A 20,328-nucleotide genomic window follows, 5' to 3' on the forward strand; every position below is an offset into this window, starting at 1 on the left:
GAGATCATGTGTGATGCTAGAGACCTTGCGGTAGGAGCCATTCTAGGCCAAACAAAGGATAAAAAGCACTATGCTATATCCTATGCTAGCAAAACCTTGTCTAGGCCGTAGCTCAATTATGCTATCACTGAAAAAGAGTTGTTGGCAGTTGTCTTTGCAATAGACAAGTTTAGATCTTACTTAGTGGGGGCAAAGGTAATTATTTATATAGACCATGCTGCTCTTAAGTACCTCCTCACTAAGAAAGATGCTAAGCCTTGGTTGATCCAAAGGATTCTCCTACTCCAAGAATTTGACATAGAAATAAGAGATAAGAAAGGAGTAGAAAACTCGGTAGCCGATCACTTGTCTAGGCTTCAATATAAGGAAACACATGAGTCACCTATTAATGACTATCTAAGGGACGACACACTCCTCAAGGTAATAGACTCTGACCCATGGTATGCAAATATTGTGAACTATATGGGTGCAGGTTATGTTGCACTAGGGGAAGACAAGAGGAAACTTAAGCATGAAAGTTGTTTCTACTTATGGGATGATCCATATCTTTTTTGGGTCTATCAAGATGGATTGCTACGGAGATGTGTCCCCATGGTTGAAGCTATGAAAATCATAGAAAGATGTCATGCATCACCCTATGGAGGACATTCTGGAGCATTCCATACAAATGCTAAGATTTGACAAAGCGGATTCTTCTAGCCAACGATGTATCAAGATACAAGAGAGTTTGTTAGAAGATGTGCCAGATGTCAGAAACATGGAAACATCAATGCTCGGGATGCAATGCCACTCATGAACAACCTCCAAGTGGAGTTGTTTGATGTTTGGGGGATTGACTACATGGGACCATTCCCAAAGTCTAGAGACGTTGAATACATCTTGGTGACGGTAGACTATGTGTCCAAATGGGTAGAAGCATTACCATGCTGAGCTACAATTCCAAGCATGCCAAGAAGGTGTTCCATGAAGTGATATTCCCATGATTTGAAACACCACGATTGGTCATTAGTGATGGAGGGTCACATTTCATCAACAAGACCTTCCAATAGCTCTTGGTAGAATATGGAGTCAAGCATAACATTGCAACTCCATACCGTCCCCAAACAAATGGTCAAGCTAAAACATCAAATAAGCAAATCAAGAACATTCTACAAAAGACCATGGATAAGATGGGGAAGAAATGGAAGTATAAGCTTCATGATGCATTATGGGCATATCGATTAACATATAAAACACCCATAGGTATGTCACCTTATCAGCTTGTATATGGAAAAACATGCCATTTGCCTGTTGTAACATCCCTGATGTTATAAAGTACTTAAAAGGTGATCATGTCATCATTATGCATAATCATCATGTATCAACTCATGAATGCATTTCATGTTTAATTTATAGCATGTAAATGTTGTTATGAAGTGTGTTATATGTTACATGAAATAATAGTGATTAAGAAACTTTGTGAATTTTAATGTGGGAATCTATTAAACAATTCAAATTCTTCCTTAATAAAAGTTTAATAATTTTTGTTGCAATACTTGGTGTGAATATTGTTTTATGATATGTGTTGACTTGTATGGTTGAATCAATTTCAAAACAATTGTGTTGAATTGGATTTTCGAAAACCCGAATTTTCAGCATTTAAGTTTACCCTGGAAAACCCATTTCAAAATCTAAGTATATTTTGGGGTTGAGCCTTAAAGCAAAAGTGTAGAGCTTGTCGAGATGTACAAAGTTGGTTTTTGGAGTTTTCAAAGTTGTTTTATGAAATTTGAAGTAATTTGAAAAGGCGTGATTCTTTAAATATTCCCTTTTTGAATTTAAACTTGCATTTTAAAATGTAGACCGAATTTGGGAATGGTTATAAAAGCAAAGTTGTAGAACTTTAAATTTTGAGCAACTTTTGTTTTTGGAGATTTTTGAGTTGTTATACAAATTTGGGAGTAATTTGGAATTTTTAAGCGAGTGGCAAATCTGTAATTCTGGTGAACAGTGCCCGCGGCAGACACCTCATCGCCGGCGTGCTTCGATCAGCTTCCAGGCGCAACTGTGGCCGCCCTCGGCGTCGTGCTGGCGCGGAGAAGACTCCTACGTGGTTTCCTCTTGCTTCCTAGCCGTCATATATAGCTTGTGCCGTCGCCGTTCTCCTCCTTTTCATTTCCTCTGTTCGCCGTCGCCGTCGTCCATTCTTGCCGGCGCACAGCACGTCCACCGCTCGTCCTCTGGCCGAATTGAGCGCGTAGAAAGCTTCGCCTCTCCCTTGCGCATCGCCTGAGCGTCTCGCCTCACCTGGAACGGCCGCGCCCACCATTCGCGCCGCGACCAGCAGCCATGGCCGCCGTGCCACTCCGTCGTCGAGCAGCGGGCTCGCGTGGCCAGGCCGTCACGGGCCACGACCGGCCGAGCTGCGACCATCCTCAGGCTCGCCTCGCCACCCCGTCGCTCGACCACCCCTCCAATTGCCGCCTACGAGCGTCAGCCGGCCAGAAATCGAGCTCTCCGGCGTCCTCTGTTTTTCTTCCTCGCGACCAGGGACTTCAGCTTCAAATTCGAGATTTGTGAGGGGCTTTTCTGTGAACCGCAGACTCATATAAATAGTGTCGTTTGGACCTGTTTGCTTTGAAATCGGCTGAAACTTTGAAAATTCATAGTAATTCATAGGAAATTCGTATAATAGCAAATGAGGACTTTTTGGAATCCTTGTGAAATTGTCTATGCAGTAGATCTATAATATGGCATGTTTTAGTTTAAAGTTTTAGCTGCAAAAATAGATTTGTGCAGTAAGGTTGTAATGCTAATTGAATTTGTTATTTTCCATAACTGCAAATCTAGGGCTCCAAATGAAGTGAAATTTTTGTGGCATGCTACTCATGTGATAGTTGATGTGTGGTAAACATTTCATGAATATTGAATGAAGTATGAGTGAGTTTTTGGTTTATCTTGCTCTCACATGATTTCTTGCAATAGCAAATTGTCTTTTTCATAGAGGCAGCTATACTTATGCAAATGGTATGAAATTTGTACAGTAGACTATTGAGAGGATATGTGAGCTACTGTAATTTTTGTAGAAGTTATTGTGCATTTTTGGTATATGTTCATAAATACACCTTGATGTCTAAATAAATTAAGAAATGTTTTAAGAAAATTTATTTAGAGGTGAGCACCATGCTTTCTGGTGTTCTTTAGTCATGTGTGAAATGTTGGTGAAGTTGGTTTTACCCAATTATGTGTTTGCAACATAAGTTAATAATTATTTTCTTGCAATTGTCGTTTCGGGACAGTTTTTGGGACTGTTTGGATTACATCATGATAATGATGTTTTTCGAGAAACTTGTTAATAACAAAGTTGTAGATAATCCATGTATCTAGCTGCTGTTAAAATTTGGTGGTATTTGGCCTTGTGGTTTGTGAGTTATGCCTGTTTAAAGTTGGGTTTCAGAAATGGCTGCTCTCTGTCATTTGGGGACCAGTTTCTGTAAATGGGTATATTTGACTTAGTTAACTTGAGAATCATGCTAAGATGATTAAAGATGAGTTGTACAAAATTTCATAAGCTTTCCAGAATGTCTTGTTGCATGGCTATTGGATTTGTATAACTCTAGTTATGATCCAAACATGAAGCTGTTGTTTCTAGTCCTGAAATAGACATATGTTAGTTAAATAGCAAACCTTAATGACTTAGGTTTTGATTGAATTTTTGATTGAGTGATGTCCTTGGATCATTAGTTGGTAATGATCTTTGGCAATTGATGTTAGTATTCTGGAAAGGTTTAGTTAGTTTTGACTTGTAACTGTACCGTGAAGAAAAGTTGTATTCAAGTTAGTTAATCTTTTATGCTTTCACCAATGCACCTCCATGCATCATGTCATGCAATCCATCATGCTAAAGCATGCATTATTTATTTACGTGTAGTGCATACGTGAGTGAGAAGGTTCGTGTTGACTAATCTTCGGATGAGTGTCATCATTCAATGGTGCTCGCGTTGATCAAGTGTTGGAGAAGGTTCATCCATCAATGGTGATGCTGTCAAGTCTAACTCCATAATTTCTCTGTGGAACTAACCTTTTCCGTCAACGAAGGCAAGCCCCGGATGCATTTAAACCCTACCTTGTGTTTTACAAATTGATTTCGCTTTTGCTTTCATATACTGCATTATGTGATTAGGAGTTAAGTGAAAACCTAATTGATGCATGACCAACCTTGTTTTCCTTATCTACCTTATTACCAGTTTTAATTCGTATATGGCTAGTTATGCTTAGTCATGCTTAGATAAATAAAGGTCGGGTGATTACCTGTCACCTGCGAGTTTTAAATGGAACTTTGGTTACTTATGTTATCATGTGATATGGGAATGTGAAGTAATAAATCTAGACCGGGCGGACTCGGTGTGTGTGAGCCACAAGACCTGGTAATGTCTTGTGAGCGGGTTCTTTCCGCCTGAGTCGGTTAAGGTCCGTACCGTTGTTGAACTGTGTGCGGTGAGACTTTGTAGTACTAACCACATACTCCGGTAAGCCTTAACTTGGCGATTCTATTACGAGAATGGCTACTCGCGCACTGGGAGTGGAGAGATGGCGGGAATAGCATGTACCCACGTGGCAATGGGCTGGATTGGTGGAGTACTATATTCTTGGGTGGCGCGGACCCGTTCTTATTTTAGAGGACCTGAGGGTAGGTTGGTATATGTAGGTCAGGGACCTGCATATGTCGTGTGGTCTGGAATTCCCAGCTGGGTTTATAATCGGTTCGAATCGTCGTTGCTCCTCGGTTATGGAGACTCACTTCTCTGTTCATCATCGTAGTTTAATAACTGAAATTTGAGAAGGTGTTGGATATGAAGTTTCATGATCTCAATACGGATCGTGTCAGCTTTGTATATGATCTTATAAAGTTTTACATGTTAAAATAAAGAATTTCATTAAAGAGCTTTTACGCAAAAGAACTTTGATTATTGCTAAAGCCATACCTTGAATCCCTGAGCCTGCATTCCTGAGTTCTATCAATTTTTATTTCGGTTAAGTCTTGTTGAGTACTTTTGTACTCAGGGTTCGTTGACCCTTGTTGCAGGTGAGCCTCATGAGCAGGTCTATTTTGGGCCGTGTTGCATGACGGTTGTTCGATCCGATGATGATAAATAAATGTGTGGCCCTTGGGCAGGGCAGTATTATTGCGTGTTTTGTATTATGTTATAATGCCACTCCACTACTATGGTTTGGAATATTAATCGAACTTAGTTTATAAGGTTTGAAACTACTGTTTTGTAAATTAAGTTATTGTAAGACTTCCGCTATATTACTCTGATGTATCTATTTGAATAAATTGTTGTAATACTACAATGACTCTGTAATGGGATCCTGCTCGGAAAACGTGGATGATTCGGGGTTCCACGGGGACACCCGACAGTCTTCTTAAGTTACTAGGAACATATGCATAGTCGTCAGAGGTCGTTGGACAGTGACAGGTGCATGTGGGTCCTATAATTTAGGAGGTTCTGCCACAGAATGGTATCAGAGCGATCGTTACAAGGTTTTTGTTGTATTGTTTTACGAAAACTTCAAAATGAATTGGGATGACTAAATTTAACTTGTTAATTTAGTCCAAATTGCTTCCGACTTATCTTATTTCATTCTCTCCATTCCATATTTGATTAAAAAGGCTTTGTGTGGTGGAGTAATAATCTTATTATGCCCTATATAATAACAACTATTGTTTATGTACCTTAGGAGCTTTGATGTTTAGTAACGTAAGAATCATTCATGCATCATGTCATTAATGAAACACTGCACATATTCCAGTTATAATCATTCATATGAAGTTGAAATATAATGATGTTTAGAACTTCCTCCTTCCATTCAGGGAATGGCTATTACTTGTTATAGCTATTTTGTCCTAATGAATCTGGTCATGCACCCGGCTTTGCTAGTAAACCACTCTTTGCTTAATTTTGCTCATAAGTTCCACATCTTTGGGAATTTCTTGATACACTTTAATTTTTCCACCTACTCAATGTTGAAACTTGGGACTAATCCTTGACTTCCCAAACCTATGCATGTGTTATGTCTTGGTCTCTCCTCATGCAACACATGCTAATTCCTTGATCTTGCTAGCTTGACAAGTGTTACTTGTGAGTTACTTTAGTTGTGCCCTATGGTGGTGCCATGATCCATGATTTACGGTGCCGTGTCGAAACCTGGGGTCTCCTATGGACTGCAGCCATAAGGAAATACTGCTGGGCGCTCGTTGGTATCGGGGTCTGCGGTCATGATCCACTATAGCTTCGTAATTAATGTGATTCACTCATCTTGGAACTCTCATTTGGAATTCATGTTCCATCATTCCATTGAAGTTACTAAATCCTTTGTCCCTTTCAACTGTCATTTGATCTCGTTTACAATTTCAAACCAACCTTTGTTGTTTTGTGAACAATTTGCAAGTTAATGTGTTTGACACATTTCCTTTTCCACCATTCAACCCAACGCTTTTCGCACTTTGTAAATCTCGGGACGAGATTTCTTTAAGGAGGAAGGATTGTAACATCCCTGATGTTATAAAGTACTTAAAAGGTGATCATGTCATCATTATGCATAATCATCATGTATCAACTCATGAATGCATTTCATGTTTAATTTATAGCATGTAAATGTTGTTATGAAGTGTGTTATATGTTACATGAAATAATAGTGATTAAGAAACTTTGTGAATTTTAATGTGGGAATCTATTAAACAATTCAAATTCTTCCTTAATAAAAGTTTAATAATTTTTGTTGCAATACTTGGTGTGAATATTGTTTTATGATATGTGTTGACTTGTATGGTTGAATCAATTTCAAAACAATTGTGTTGAATTGGATTTTCGAAAACCCGAATTTTCAGCATTTAAGTTTACCCTGGAAAACCCATTTCAAAATCTAAGTATATTTTGGGTTGAGCCTTAAAGCAAAAGTGTAGAGCTTGTCGAGATGTACAAAGTTGGTTTTTGGAGTTTTCAAAGTTGTTTTATGAAATTTGAAGTAATTTGAAAAGGCGTGATTCTTTAAATATTCCCTTTTTGAATTTAAACTTGCATTTTAAAATGTAGACCGAATTTGGGAATGGTTATAAAAGCAAAGTTGTAGAACTTTAAATTTTGAGCAACTTTTGTTTTTGGAGATTTTTGAGTTGTTATACAAATTTGGGAGTAATTTGGGATTTTTAAGCGAGTGGCAAATCTGTAATTCTGGTGAACAGTGCCCGCGGCAGACACCTCATCGCCGGCGTGCTTCGATCAGCTTCCAGGCGCAACTGTGGCCGCCCTCGGCGTCGTGCTGGCGCGGAGAAGACTCCTACGTGGTTTCCTCTTGCTTCCTAGCCGTCATATATAGCTTGTGCCGTCGCCGTTCTCCTCCTTTTCATTTCCTCTGTTCGCCGTCGCCGTCGTCCATTCTTGCCGGCGCACAGCACGTCCACCGCTCGTCCTCTGGCCGAATTGAGCGCGTAGAAAGCTTCGCCTCTCCCTTGCGCATCGCCTGAGCGTCTCGCCTCACCTGGAACGGCCGCGCCCACCATTCGCGCCGCGACCAGCAGCCATGGCCGCCGTGCCACTCCGTCGTCGAGCAGCGGGCTCGCGTGGCCAGGCCGTCACGGGCCACGACCGGCCGAGCTGCGACCATCCTCAGGCTCGCCTCGCCACCCCGTCGCTCGACCACCCCTCCAATTGCCGCCTACGAGCGTCAGCCGGCCAGAAATCGAGCTCTCCGGCGTCCTCTGTTTTTCTTCCTCGCGACCAGGGACTTCAGCTTCAAATTCGAGATTTGTGAGGGGCTTTTCTGTGAACCGCAGACTCATATAAATAGTGTCGTTTGGACCTGTTTGCTTTGAAATCGGCTGAAACTTTGAAAATTCATAGTAATTCATAGGAAATTCGTATAATAGCAAATGAGGACTTTTTGGAATCCTTGTGAAATTGTCTATGCAGTAGATCTATAATATGGCATGTTTTAGTTTAAAGTTTTAGCTGCAAAAATAGATTTGTGCAGTAAGGTTGTAATGCTAATTGAATTTGTTATTTTCCATAACTGCAAATCTAGGGCTCCAAATGAAGTGAAATTTTTGTGGCATGCTACTCATGTGATAGTTGATGTGTGGTAAACATTTCATGAATATTGAATGAAGTATGAGTGAGTTTTTGGTTTATCTTGCTCTCACATGATTTCTTGCAATAGCAAATTGTCTTTTTCATAGAGGCAGCTATACTTATGCAAATGGTATGAAATTTGTACAGTAGACTATTGAGAGGATATGTGAGCTACTGTAATTTTTGTAGAAGTTATTGTGCATTTTTGGTATATGTTCATAAATACACCTTGATGTCTAAATAAATTAAGAAATGTTTTAAGAAAATTTATTTAGAGGTGAGCACCATGCTTTCTGGTGTTCTTTAGTCATGTGTGAAATGTTGGTGAAGTTGGTTTTACCCAATTATGTGTTTGCAACATAAGTTAATAATTATTTTCTTGCAATTGTCGTTTCGGGACAGTTTTTGGGACTGTTTGGATTACATCATGATAATGATGTTTTTCGAGAAACTTGTTAATAACAAAGTTGTAGATAATCCATGTATCTAGCTGCTGTTAAAATTTGGTGGTATTTGGCCTTGTGGTTTGTGAGTTATGCCTGTTTAAAGTTGGGTTTCAGAAATGGCTGCTCTCTGTCATTTGGGGACCAGTTTCTGTAAATGGGTATATTTGACTTAGTTAACTTGAGAATCATGCTAAGATGATTAAAGATGAGTTGTACAAAATTTCATAAGCTTTCCAGAATGTCTTGTTGCATGGCTATTGGATTTGTATAACTCTAGTTATGATCCAAACATGAAGCTGTTGTTTCTAGTCCTGAAATAGACATATGTTAGTTAAATAGCAAACCTTAATGACTTAGGTTTTGATTGAATTTTTGATTGAGTGATGTCCTTGGATCATTAGTTGGTAATGATCTTTGGCAATTGATGTTAGTATTCTGGAAAGGTTTAGTTAGTTTTGACTTGTAACTGTACCGTGAAGAAAAGTTGTATTCAAGTTAGTTAATCTTTTATGCTTTCACCAATGCACCTCCATGCATCATGTCATGCAATCCATCATGCTAAAGCATGCATTATTTATTTACGTGTAGTGCATACGTGAGTGAGAAGGTTCGTGTTGACTAATCTTCGGATGAGTGTCATCATTCAATGGTGCTCGCGTTGATCAAGTGTTGGAGAAGGTTCATCCATCAATGGTGATGCTGTCAAGTCTAACTCCATAATTTCTCTGTGGAACTAACCTTTTCCGTCAACGAAGGCAAGCCCCAGATGCATTTAAACCCTACCTTGTGTTTTACAAATTGATTTCGCTTTTGCTTTCATATACTGCATTATGTGATTAGGAGTTAAGTGAAAACCTAATTGATGCATGACCAACCTTGTTTTCCTTATCTACCTTATTACCAGTTTTAATTCGTATATGGCTAGTTATGCTTAGTCATGCTTAGATAAATAAAGGTCGGGTGATTACCTGTCACCTGCGAGTTTTAAATGGAACTTTGGTTACTTATGTTATCATGTGATATGGGAATGTGAAGTAATAAATCTAGACCGGGCGGACTCGGTGTGTGTGAGCCACAAGACCTGGTAATGTCTTGTGAGCGGGTTCTTTCCGCCTGAGTCGGTTAAGGTCCGTACCGTTGTTGAACTGTGTGCGGTGAGACTTTGTAGTACTAACCACATACTCCGGTAAGCCTTAACTTGGCGATTCTATTACGAGAATGGCTACTCGCGCACTGGGAGTGGAGAGATGGCGGGAATAGCATGTACCCACGTGGCAATGGGCTGGATTGGTGGAGTACTATATTCTTGGGTGGCGCGGACCCGTTCTTATTTTAGAGGACCTGAGGGTAGGTTGGTATATGTAGGTCAGGGACCTGCATATGTCGTGTGGTCTGGAATTCCCAGCTGGGTTTATAATCGGTTCGAATCGTCGTTGCTCCTCGGTTATGGAGACTCACTTCTCTGTTCATCATCGTAGTTTAATAACTGAAATTTGAGAAGGTGTTGGATATGAAGTTTCATGATCTCAATACGGATCGTGTCAGCTTTGTATATGATCTTATAAAGTTTTACATGTTAAAATAAAGAATTTCATTAAAGAGCTTTTACGCAAAAGAACTTTGATTATTGCTAAAGCCATACCTTGAATCCCTGAGCCTGCATTCCTGAGTTCTATCAATTTTTATTTCGGTTAAGTCTTGTTGAGTACTTTTGTACTCAGGGTTCGTTGACCCTTGTTGCAGGTGAGCCTCATGAGCAGGTCTGTTTTGGGCCGTGTTGCATGACGGTTGTTCGATCCGATGATGATAAATAAATGTGTGGCCCTTGGGCAGGGCAGTATTATTGCGTGTTTTGTATTATGTTATAATGCCACTCCACTACTACGGTTTGGAATATTAATCGAACTTAGTTTATAAGGTTTGAAACTACTGTTTTGTAAATTAAGTTATTGTAAGACTTCCGCTATATTACTCTGATGTATCTATTTGAATAAATTGTTGTAATACTACAATGACTCTGTAATGGGATCCTGCTCGGAAAACGTGGATGATTCGGGGTTCCACGGGGACACCCGACAGTCTTCTTAAGTTACTAGGAACATATGCATAGTCGTCAGAGGTCGTTGGACAGTGACAGGTGCATGTGGGTCCTATAATTTAGGAGGTTCTGCCACACCTGTTGAATTAGAATTCAAGGCCCATTGGGCAATCAAGAAGTGGAACATGGATCTCCATCTAGCTGGCAAGAATCATCAGATGCAAATATCTGAGCTAGAAGAATGGAGAGAGAAGGCTTATCATAGCTCTAGGATTTACAAAGAGAGAATCAAAACATGGCATGATAAGAGAATCAAGTACAAGGAGTTCAAGCCTAGAGATAAGGTTCTACTATTCAATATAAGAGTAAAGCTATTCGATCATGGAAAACTTCAAAGCAAATGGGAAGGGCCATTCAAGATGATTGAAGACTCATCACATGGTGCCGTCACACTCCAAGATGATAGAGTTAACACCTTCAAGGTAAATGATCAATGTTTGAAAGTTTTTCTTGAACCTAAAAAATTAAAAGAAATTGACTTGATTGAATTTTTGCAATTTAATGATCCAATCTAGAAAGTTCAATTTTGTTCTTATTTCCTTCTAGATATTAGGCTAATTCAATAGTTCAATAAATTTTTGACTCTCTGGTGTCCCACACCAGAAGAGTCCCTTTTGTTTTCACCATTTTATGTCTATGAATAAAAGCCAGGTATAGTTTTGAAGAAGTGTGGGGGTGTGTAATACTCCCATTTTGAACAAAAGTGTTGAAGCACATCATGAACTAATGAAGGAGCCTACACACAGCTTCTAGAAGTTGGTTTGATCCTCTCTCACTTGTTCATGTGCTTCCTATTTTTTGCACTTGTTTAACATGCAAATTAAAAAGAACCAAGTTTCACACTTAAAGTTAAATTTTGAAAGTGAATATGAATATATCTCTTTAAGATTGGCTTGTATAATGTTTATTCCTTACATATACTTGTTGCTTGTGGGAATCATATCACATAAGAAAATCATATTCACTAAGTTGTTGTGGAGTGTGATATACCTCTGGCTTAGAAATCCTACCGGTTCGAGTCAAAGTACTTGGAGAATTTATTTTTGATAAAATATTATAAAATCATAGTGTCACATACTCCTCAATAGTGATAAATTCCTACCAGAGCCATATACATAGTTCTAGGATACAAACCTTCCACATAAGCTGCTTGCTTTGTGTTGAGTTTTGTCAAGTCTTGTTGACCCTTGTTGAGAGATTTATCATGCTCCCAAGATCAAGATCACGTACACGCCACATATATGTGCTGCTTCTACACTGGAAGTATGCAAAAACATGCTTTTCATCCACCTCAAAATGTTTTACTCCTACACTGGGGGTGAATACAAAAATATGTTTGTTAGGATTCCACCAAATAAATGCTCCAAGTTATTATGAATATCTCTCTTGGAAAGTTTTATTGCAGAAAAGAGACATGGGGCTATGCAAAAAAAGAAAGAAAAAAATGGTTGAAAAAAATGGACACAAAAGTGTTCGAGATATTGAAAACAATGGGTACTTAGATGCCCGCCTAAAAAAAAGAGAAAACAAAAATAGCCCTACTCTTGCAAATATTTGAAGTTTCAACAAGAGAGATATGTTTTCAAGGAGCGTAGTAGAATTAGGTTAGCCACAAAATCTTCCACACACATGCACATCTTGATCTAAGAGTATGACATTTCCCTTCTTGGATCCAGGATTTGATTTTACAATATATGCAAGGTAAGTATGCTACATGTTTTATCCCTACCTAAACTCCACATAAGCTTTTCAGAAGTGGGAAAGAATAGAAGGCAATGCTAATTTATGCCTTGGTGAGGAATTATACACCATTGAATGATTTGAGAGTACCATTTGAGGAGTATAAAAGTGAACTATGTCTTTCTTGTGAAAACTTTAAAAACTCCAAGTTACTGAGATGAGAATTTGGGAAGATGACTTTGCTACGAGAGCTGTTCTACTTTTAAATCACTCAAGGAGATATGTTAGCCACTCCACATATCCCGCAGGTACAAGGAATGTTTTGGAATAATCCGTATGCTAGCCCGATATCTTGAATGGTTATGTTTATGTTTATACTAATCTTTACTTGAGAACGAGCAAAGAACAAGTGTGGGGAAACTTGTTGATGGTTGTTAATGTCAATCATAAACCATTAATATATCCTACATATACACTTAATTCCATCACCAAACATAGGTATAGGGTTTTAAACTAATGAGTTCCACAAGTTTTGGTGAATATGTGAATGCAGGAGGATGTGACAAGTGGAGGAGGAGGAGGAGTGGCGGTCGTGGCGTCATCTCCGCCCCCTAACACCATGGTAGCTTGCCTATTGGTGGTGGTGGTGGTGGTGGCACAACCACCACCAATAGTACCTCTAGCAGCACCACCAGCATGCTGCCATGGTGGCATCACCTACGATGATGATGCACTCTTCTAGCTACTCCACTAACAGCGTCATCATCCAACTCTGACTCCTTTTCTAACTCCACCTTTTCCAACTCCAACTCCACCTCATCGCTGGTGACCATGGCGGCCACGCCCACCACCTACCACAACCAGATGTTATTCTAGATGATGCCACTGTCATCATACAGCTTGACGATGATGGCCATCGCGCCATAGGCATATGAAAGGCCTAGTTTGGTTTTGGATAATTTATTAAACCTAGGACTAACCTTTGATCTAAGTGTGTTAATTAGACAAGGTGGTCCAATCCAAGTGATGGAGCAAGATGAGGTCCATGGTGATGAAGGTCGACATGAATTAAAGATGATCAAGCTCCAACTTGGAAAAGAAGAAAGAGAAACAAAACCAAGGTGATCAAGGTAAATGTATAAGATAGGTTTTGTTTTTAGTGATCAAGACACTATAGAGAGTGTGATCACATTTAGTATTGATAGCCGTACTATAAAGAGGGGAAATCTTTGGTTAAACGGTTATCGAGTGCCACTAGGTGACATGATTCTTGCATATGCATTTAGGAACCTAGTGTCCTAACTTTGACCCTTGTAAAATGCTTTAAAAAATGCTAACACATGTGCACACAAGTTCTACACTTTGTGGTTAGTAAGTTGGAAGCAAGGGCAAAGTAGTTGTGGACTTAGAAAAAGAAAAGGAGCTAAAAGTCCATGATTGGACGCTGGCCGCGGGGTGACCGGACTCACCCTAGCGTATCCAGTCATTAATAGCGAGGTGGCGTAGTGTTGGCCAAGAGCGCAAGGAACACAATCAGATGCTGGACCTGACACGGGGTCGCGTTCGGTCACACACAGCAGTGGAGGCATGGCGCTCGGTGGCACGATCAGACATAGGTGCGTTCACATGATCAGACTGCACAGGAGTAAAGCAAATTCACTGACGTACGCTGACGTTGCGTGCATAGATAGGAGGCTAGTGTGGACCGAATGCTCTAGTGTGTTAAGGTCGCCTTTGACCTGACGCATTAGGTCAGTAAAAAGTGGCTCTAGAACCTTACTGGAACTGACCGAACTCGGCTTCGCACGACGTCAGGTCGTTGAAGGTGCGTGTCCAGTCATTCTTTAATAGCGCTGGCTTGGGAACTTGACCGTTGATATCTAACATGCAAGGTTTAAAGCTCATCCATGTGGCTGGCCATCCGAGGATCGGACGTAGGTGACCAGACACTAGGGTGTGTTCGGTCAGGCGAGTCCGGTCATCCCGAGAGTGCCTAATGGCTCTTTGAGTCTTGGGGCTCTATAAATAGAAGGGGCACTGCTTGGGCTCACTCTCTTACACATTTTCACCTATGATATATCCTTGTGAGCCTAGGCAAAGACCTCCCACTCATCTCCATTATTAATTCATCATAGTGAGATTGGGAGTGATTCCAAGTGCATGTGCTCGAGTGATTGAATCTAGCAGCACTTGGGGGTCAGTTGTGGCTATGGATTTCTTTTTACTCTTTGTGGTTGCTGCCACCAAGATCGCTTGGAGCAGTGGAGGAGCTTCGGCACGTGTTGGTGATTGTTTGTGGTCGGCTCCGATGATTATGAGGGGTCTTGCAACTTCCTCGGCAAAGCGCTGCAAGGTAGCTCTAGTAAATTACTCGTGTCATTGAGTTACCTCACTTGTGGGTAGGTTCTTGCGGTGTCCAATTGTGTGGACTGAGGTTCGTGCAACACCTCTTAGCCATCGAACCACCAAGTGTTGGTCAACACAATGGGGACTACCGTGCCGGCAAGCACGTGAACCTCAGGAAAAAATTGCTTATCTCTTGTCCATTGGTATTCTCCCAGTGATTGAATTGGCATTCATATTGTGACTGGTTCATCCCTCGATGCGGCGGTATAATCACCTTACTCACTCCATTACTTCCTAGCAAACTAGTTGTAGCAAGCTCTTTAGTGTAGCTAGAATTGAGAGCTTGCTTTGTAGTTTAGTTTCATCTAGTGGAGCTGTTTAGTGTAGCCTTGTTGAGAGCTCTTAGTGAGTAGTGACATAGCCACTTGTGTAACTAGAGATCATAGCAACTAGAATTGTTGGGTAGGTGGCTTGCAACCCTTGTAGAGCTAGAGCAAGTTTACATTTCGCTATTTGTTTTACTAATCAAATTACTCTAGTGGTTTTATAGAACTTTAAATAGGCTATTCACCCCCCTCTAGCCATATTAGGACCTTTCAACTGTTGGGCTGCCACATCGACGACACCACCACGACCACGATGATGGAGAAGCAGCTTCACCAGTAGATGATCCACGAGCTAGCGGTGGCTCCTCTATATCGGGAGCCAGACGACTTCGAGGACTTCATGATGCAGCTACCCAAGGCGAAGGATGTCAGCCTGCTAGGCTTCTAGGAGGTGCCCTAGAGGTGTTTGATGAAGCCACCGGCATCTGGGACCACATGGTGGCCGCCTGGTCAACCCCCACCATGATGATCGACTCCGCCGCTCGCACCACCCAGCACCAGCAGCAGGTCATCATCCCTCTGCTTTGACTCACATTGATCGATGATGCCGCGCGCCCTGCACTAGGTCTAACCTAAGTGTGCAATGACTTGTATGCCCTCAATTTATATTAGCAACCTATTCTGACAATGAGTAGTATAGAATACATTTTAGTATTGGTTAATTGTTATTTTCGTTAGTGTAATGCTATCTTACACAATATATACATAAGTACATCCTTAGAATTCCATTACACACATTTACAAAGTAGTAAAGGAAGGCAAATTGTTACACACATTTACACACATTTGTAAATGTTACATCCACGTCTAAATGTTACACACACTTACACACAATTGCATCAAGGGCAAGGGCGGGCCGGACAACTAGACGTGCCCCTACCGCATCATCCGCCAGCGGACCTAGGGCAAGTGGGTGGCCGAGATCCGCGAGCCCAACCATGGCAGTGCGCCTTTGGTTTGGCACCTTCGGTAGCATGCTCGAGGCCACATGCACCTACGATAACATGGCTAGGCATCTCTACGTCGACTGCGCATGCCTCAACCTACAGCTGCCTCCTCCTCTAGCGGTTGCAACAGGCGAAGGAGGAGGAGGAGGAGGACTGGCGGTCATGGTGTCGTCTCCATCCCTTGACACCATGGTAGCTTGCCCTGCTGGTGGTGGTGGTGGGCACAAAAGCCACCACTAGTACCTCGAGCAGCAGCACCAACAGGCCACCATAGCGGTGGCACCATGATGATGATGCACTCTTCCAGCTACTCAACCGATGCGTCATCATCCAACTCCTGACTCCTTTTCTAACTCCACCTTTTCCAACTCCACCTCATCACTAGTGACCATGGCGGCCCCGCCCATCACCTACCACCACCAGAAGTCATTCTAGATGACGCTGCCTCATCATACGACATGATGATGGTGGCCGTCGCGCTGTAGGCATAGGGCTGCCACGTTAACGACACCACCACCACCATGGCGATGGAGATGTAGCGCCACCAGCAGATGATCTGCGAGCTAGCGGCGGCTCCTCTACATCGGGAGACAGACGATTTCGAGGACTTCATGATGCGGCTACCCAAGGTGGAGGACTTTGGCCTATAGGGCTTCTAGGAGGTGCCTCCCAAGGTGTTCGACGAAGCCACCAGCATCTGGGACCACACGGTGGCCGCCTGGTCAACCATCACCATGATGATCGATTCCGCCACTGGCATCGCCTCGACACCAGCCACTTCGTTCCAAGCTGCATCGATGACCCTAGCCGGTGCACGTGGCGAAGTGAATCATCACGCGGGTGATGCATGCACCCAGTGGTTCACAAATATATGTATGCTTTGCAATATGAGAAAATGTTGCACACCCCCTTGAGCCAACGTCACAAGGTTCGATGGATTCAAGGAATGGATACATAGGACGTGAATGGACACCTTCTAAGGTCCTAATACATGTTGTATTTCCTTTCAAGATCATTGGACTAAGAGAACTTTTGATGTTTTACGAAGAAAACCTTCAACCTTGGTCAAATTTCATAAAGCAACACACAACCAGTCAAAATAGAGGGTGTGGGTCCTAGACACAACACGTTAAAGGAGTGGAAATGCTAGAATCAATGCATCGGATGTGGCTTCTCCGTGGAAAACATATTGGCCCACCTACTATAGCTATGCATGTATCTATATCTACACCTAACAATATTAAAATCGATGGATGTCGCTTCTAGAGGACTCTCCATCAGTGTGAAGTCTCTTTGCGTTGACCACCATCCATAACCGAGGTTTGAGTCACATGCTGGCGTAAGCAGGTATAGCAGTAATAGCACAGGCACCACAATCCAGCTAGAGGATATGTTGTGCTAGATCACATCACTAGGGGCCATTTGGTGTAGATTATTTATGAAAAGCTGGCTCTAGGAGAAGGTGGTTGTCTGGTGACCCTGGTTTTCCGAAAGGGGGTTTGTTTGACCTGAGTGTGCAATGACTTGTATGCCCTCAACTTATGTAATAACCTGTTCTGACAGTGAGTAATATAGAATATATTTTTAGTACCGGTTAATTGTTATTTTCGTTAGTGTAATGCTATGTTACACAATTTATACATAAGTACATCCTTGGTGTTTGGTTCAATAAAATGTAATGTAATTAGATTGCAGAGGGGAACGGATGGTGCTACAACTATTTGGTTCAGGTCAGGCCATTATTGAGTACCATATAATCTTATACGGGCCCATTCACGGCCGATACCGCCCCTCCGCAAGCCTTATCGTATTATGCAATAGCTACCGTGACTAGTTTCTATTACATTTTTGCAACCAAACAAATCACGGGAATCAAGATCCCCTGTTGCTCCCCGCACGATCTGTTTCCATTAACATTAAGGTTTCCATCCATGGAACCAAACGCCTTTAGAATTCCATTACACACATTTACAAAGCAGTAAAGACTGGCAAAATGTTACACACATTTGTAAATGTTACACACACTACCCTAGTTCTTCACATCACTGTCGGTTCAAAACCTCCCTTCACTGTTGGATTTTGAACCGACAGTGGCATACTGGCAGTGATGAGGGGGCACATCACTATCGGTTCTAAAAAACCGACAGTGATATGGTTTTCAAAAAATTCCAAAAAACAGGCTAAAAATAGGGGAAAATTATTTAATACTGGGAGGAACCACACTAGACAGCCACATGGTCGTGCATCGCAAGTCACACGATTTTCTACACGAAAAACGCACGCTTTATGACCGCTGGCACTCGAACTCCAAACCTCATGCTACGCATGTTCGTTCCCTAACCACTCCATGTGTAAGAAGTTTATGTCCAAATGAGACTTTCGTCCTAACCATTTTATGTTCATCTGATTTTGAAATGAGTATTTGGGATCCTAAACTGAATTCGAATGAAAAAGTTATCAACTACAAAGTTTTATAACTTTTCGAGATCTACAACTTTGGTTTTAGTTATTTCTCCATCCGATGTCATTTGAAGAATTTAAATTTCAAATTTGAGAAAATTCAACTGTATTTTACACTACATAAATGATTCGAATGAAAAAGTTGTCAACTACAAAGTTGCATAACTTTTCAACGCTACAACTTTTGTTTCGGACGTTTCTCCATCTAAGGTCATTTGAAAAATTCAAATTTTAAATTTTAGAAATCAAACGTGATTTACGTTAGATAGATGATTTCAAACCAAAATATTGTCAACTTCAAAGTTGCATAACTTTTTTAGATCTACAACTTTTAGTCTTGGTCTCTTATTCATCCGAGATCCTTAAATATCACTACACACTCACTTATAACTGTAAAACATATGGCCTTAGTTGGTGTTAACTTATATGAAATCTTGCCAATCAAATAAAGGGACATCATAACGACTTCAAACAAAAAGTTGTGAAATACAAAGTTGTATAACCTTTTAAGATCTACAACTTTTATTTTGGGCGCTTCCACATCCGAGATCTTTAACTACCACTCCACACTCAATTATGACTATGAAGCATATGGTACTCCTTTAGTATTAACTCTATAAAATCTTGTGGTGTATATTTGGACATCCAGACGGTATCAAATTAAAAAAGTTTGAACTACAAAGTTATAGATCTTGTCGGGTACTGCAACTTTGGTATAAAGTTCGTCTTTATCGGACATCATATGAGAAAGTTATGAAGTTTTTATCACTATCAGTTCAAGCCACTGAACCGACAGTGACAATATCAGTGTCAGTTATTGGCTAAAACCGACAGCGATGACCTAACATCACTGCTGGTTCTTGGCTAAAACCGACAGTGAAATACCTAAATATCAATGTCGGTTGATCCTATCACTACTGATTTTATCTAAAAACCTACAGTAATGTACTGTCACTGTCGATTTTTTTAAATCCGGCGGTGATGTTACACACATTTGTATTATTATCAGCATCTGCCCGGGCTAGCTAGCTAGTCACGCTGTATACACGTGCCAATTTAGACGGGCAGACAACAGTTGGGTTAACAGGTGTGAGTTGAAAGTGGCGACACGCATTCCATCCAGCTGGTGTCGTGGCAAACTGGCAACAGGCAGCGTAGAACAGATTTGAGCGCGATCAGGCATGCATGGTCCTCCATGGATGGATGGATCATCATCATGCATTCATGGAGCAACCCAACGAACGCAGCATGCGCGCTCGACAAGTCAACAACAGAGCAACACATGTCTTTAATCGCAGCAGAGCAGACGCAGGGGACGAAGACACACGTACACGGTCCGTACGGCCCGGAGGCCACATGGGATCTGGATAGGCACAGAGAGGCGAGGCGATGCCTCCTCCATGGCCATCTGCATCGCATGGGCAGAGCACGTGCAATGCATGCCTACTGCCCTACTGCCGCGAAAATATACGGCTTTATTTAGTTCCAAAAAGTTTTTCCAAAAAGTGCTACAGTGGTCATCACATCGAATCTTGCGATACATGCATGGAGCATTAAATGTAGACGAAAAAAACTAATTGCACAGTTTGGTTGGAAATCACGAGACAAACGTTTTGAGTCTAATTAGTCCATGATTGAATACTAATTGTCAAATAAAAACGAAAGTGCTACAGTAGCTAAATTTCCAAATTTCATCCCACTAAGGCCCTGTTTGGTTGGGCTTTTGGCTTTGGCTTTTGGCCCCAAAAGCCAAAAGCCCAACCAAAGGGGCTGCTTTTGGAGGGTGTTTTTTCAGAAGCAGCTGCTTTTCCGTAGTTCATTTTTGAAACCTGGTTTGACCCTGCTTTTGGCTTT

The 20,328-nt window shown here is 41.3% G+C and overlaps 1 pseudogene; it reads left to right on the forward strand.

The window, feature by feature from the left end:
• Positions 1-15,878: 15,878 nt before the first annotated feature.
• LOC136500006 (uncharacterized) lies at positions 15,879-16,928 on the forward strand (annotated as a pseudogene).
• Positions 16,929-20,328: the final 3,400 nt, after the last annotated feature.

Source organism: Miscanthus floridulus, chromosome 13 (genome assembly GCF_019320115.1).
Source record: "Miscanthus floridulus cultivar M001 chromosome 13, ASM1932011v1, whole genome shotgun sequence".
NCBI classification, from domain to species: domain Eukaryota; kingdom Viridiplantae; phylum Streptophyta; class Magnoliopsida; order Poales; family Poaceae; genus Miscanthus; species Miscanthus floridulus.